Here is a 3768-nt window from a genome sequence, read left to right as displayed (position 1 = left end):
TTTTTTTTTATTTTTGTCTCATAACAGACATAATTACCCTAAATAACATTATATTCTCAAAAAAACTTTAAAATCCTGGACATTTGTTTTCACTATCGAAATATCTATAAAGGATAGGCACAAAGAGTTGTTGTTCAGCTTATTCATAACAATGCAATCATTTACATCCATGTAGTTTGAGTTTCTAATATTTACTCCATCTCTATGATGATTGATTTCAACGTGCCTACAAAGTCCTAAGAGAGTCAAAAAGAAAATCTGTATGCTACTGACTCAAAATGACATCCTTTAAACATATTGATATGCAATTACATTTATGTACCAGTAATTATATTTCATTTTGAATGCATTATCTTGAGCCTTAACTATTATAATATTTTTCTGCTCCTCAGAAATGTAATAACCTTACCAAGATGCCTTTGGGGGATCCCCTAATTAAATGTAATTTCAGTGTTTCGTCTTTTTCCCCTCCTGATCTCCACGTGATGGAGACCAGGGAGGAATCAGTCTTCACTTGGTGACAGTGTGACAGCTGGTACTTTGTCCAAGCTTCTCAGTTTTTCATGTCAGGGGAATACATTCATGTAGAAACTGCTTCAGATACTTAACTGAGTCATAACTTGCTTCTGTAAATTTCATAAAGACAATAAACTGATTTTAGTTTGGAAATTATAGCTTTTAAGTGTAAATTAGGTTTACCTTCTAAAAATTGTAAAGAATTATTTTTAAGAAAGTCTTACAATATATCTTAATTTTTAGATATTATAAGAAATAATAAACACAACCTGTTAATCACACTAAGCTTTGTTTTGTTTTCTTAATTTTTATTTGATAAGCTAGAATGGGATAGTAATAGAATTTTTTAAAATAAGTTTTACGTTAAAGTTTATTCATTCATGCTAAAAATTCAAACCTGGAAGCACTTGTGTTTACATTGTATCATTTAATTTTGTAAAATAAATGTTAGTTTATCAGAGGCCCCTATACATTGACAGAATGCACAAAGTACTTCTCTTATTAAAATTTCACTAGATATATTACACTGTATTTCACTATTATTAGAATTTGCTTTATGAAAGATAGTTCTGAAAATAAATTTATTGATACACTACTATTATTAATTTCTACTTCTTTTCTGTTTCACTAATAAATATGATACATTTAAAATAATTATTTTTCAAATTAATATGAGGGTACAAATTTGGGGGTTACATTGTTCTCACTCCCAAGGAAAAGTTCAAGTTGTCAAAGAGCCTTTTACTCACAGGGGATGCTGAACACCTTCCCATTGTGCACATTAGGTGAGTTCCTGCCTCCAATCCTCCCTCCCCCTTGCTAGACTATATTTGTGTTTTGTCATTCACATGGGCACGTACTTGTTTATATATTAGTTTCATATTAGTATTGAGTACATTGGATTATTTTTCCATTCTTGAGATATTTTACTAAGAAGAATGTGTTTCAGCTCCATCCAGGTAAACATAAAAGATGCCAAATATCCATCTTTTCTTATGACTGAATAGTATTCCATGGTATACATATGCCACAGTTTGTTAATCCATTCATGGACTGATGGCCATTTGGTTGCTTCCATATCTTGACAATTATGAATTGAGCTGCAATAAACATTCTGGTGCAATGACTTTGTGATAAAATAATTTTTGTTGTTCTGGGTAGATACTTAGTAATGGGATCAAATGGTAGGTCAACTGTTAGTTCTTTGAGAATTCTCCATATCTCTTTCCATAAAGATTGTATTAATTGGCAATCCCACCAGCAATGTAAAAGTGTTTCCTTCTCTCCACACTCCACACCAGCCAGCATCTGCACATTTGGGACTTTGTAATTGGGGCTAATCTTACTAAAGTTATATAACACTCAGAGTGGTTTTGATTTGCATTTCTCTGATGGTTAAAGATGATGAACAATTTTTCATATGTTTGTTGGACATCCATCTGTCATCTTTAGAGAAAGTCTCTTGCCCACTTATAAATGGGGTTGTTTGCTCTTGTTGATTGAGTTCTCTGTAGATTCTAGTTAGCGGGCCTTTGTCAGATTTGTAATGTGCAAAAATCTTCTCCCATTCTAAAGACTGTCTATTTGCTATCCCATTTATTTATTTTCTGCAATTGCCAGGGGAGTCTTTTTCATAAAATCTTTTCCCGGACCAATATTTTCAATCTTTTTCCTCATGCTCTCTTTGAGAATTTTTATTGCTTTGTATCTTAAATTTAAATCTTTTATCCCATGAGAATCAATTTTTGTCAATGGTGAGAGATGTGGGTCCAGTTTCAGTCTTGTACATGTGGCTAACCAGTTCTCCAGTACCATTTATTAAATAGAAATTCTTTTCTCCAGTGCATGATTTGGTTAGGCTTGTCAAAGTTTAAATGATGAAATGTGGTTGGGTTCATCTCTAGATTCTCTATTCTATTCCATAGAGCTACGTCTCTATTTTTTTATACCAGTAACATGCTGTTTGACCACTGTAAATTTGTAGTATAACTTGAAGTTTGGTAACATGATGCCTCCAGATTTTTTTTATTTCTAATAATTTTATTGGTTATTTGAGTTTTATTCTGGTTCTATATGAAATAAAGTACTATTTTTTCAAGTTCTTCAAAGTATAACATTGGTACTTTGATAGGGATTGAATTAAATGTGTAGATTGCTTTGGGTAGTGTGGACATTTTAACGATGTTGATTCTTTCCAACCACAATCATGGTATGTTCTTCCATTTGTTAATGCCTTCTGCTATTTCTTTTCTCAGTGTTTCATAGTTCTCTTTATAGAGATTTTTCAAGTCCTATATTAAATATATTCACAGGTATTTCATCTTCTTTGGAGCTACTATAAAAAGTATAGTGTCTGGGGGTGGCACCTGTAGTTCAAAGGAGTAGGGCGCCGGCCCCATATGCCAGAGGTAGCAGGTTCAAACCCAGCCCTGGCCAAAAATTGCAAAAAAAAAAAAAGGTATAATGTCTTTGACTTTATTCTCAACTTGATTGTCTTTGGAATATATGGAGGCTACTGATTTGTGGGCATTAATTTTGTATCCAGACGTGCTATATTCCTTGATCACTTCCAAGAGCTTTGCAGTTGAGTCCCTGGGGTTTTCTAGGTAAAAGCTCATGTTATTTGCAAAGAGAGAGAGTTTGACCTCCTCTGTCCCCATTTGAATCATCTCCTTCTTTTGCCTGATTGCAATAGCTAGGACTTCCAGCACTATGTTGAATAGCAGTGGCAACAGTGGGCATACTTGTCTAGTTATAGATCTGAATGGAAATGGTATCAGTTTTACTCCATTCCATCTGATATAGGCTTTGGGTTTGTTGTAGATGGCCTCTATTAGTTTAAGCAATTTTCCACCTAAGCCTATTTTCTTGATTTTTCTTATCAAGAAAGAATGTTGAATATTGTCAAAAGCCTTTTCTGCCTTAATTGAAACAATCATATGGTCTTTGTTTTTATTTTATTTACATGGTAAGTTATAATTATGGATTTACCTGTGTTGAACCAACTTTGCATCACTGAGATAAAAGCCATTTGATGATGGTGTATAACTTTTTTAATGTGCCCCTGTATTCTGCTTGCTAATATCTTATTGAATATTTTTAAGTTGAGATTAATTAGTGATATTAGTCTATAATTTTCTTTCTTTGTTGGGTCCTTTTCTGGTTTGGGTATAAGGGTGATATTTGCTTCATAGAACATGTTAGGGAGGACTTCTTACCTATCTATATTTTGAAATATATTATACAATATAG

The sequence above is a fragment of the Otolemur garnettii genome, unplaced genomic scaffold, assembly GCF_000181295.1.
Source record: "Otolemur garnettii isolate 467f Iridium unplaced genomic scaffold, OtoGar3 scaffold00090, whole genome shotgun sequence".
In the NCBI taxonomy this organism is placed as follows: Eukaryota; Metazoa; Chordata; class Mammalia; order Primates; family Galagidae; genus Otolemur; species Otolemur garnettii.
The sequence above is the reverse complement of the archived record's forward strand: the minus strand, read 5'-3'. Positions refer to the sequence as shown.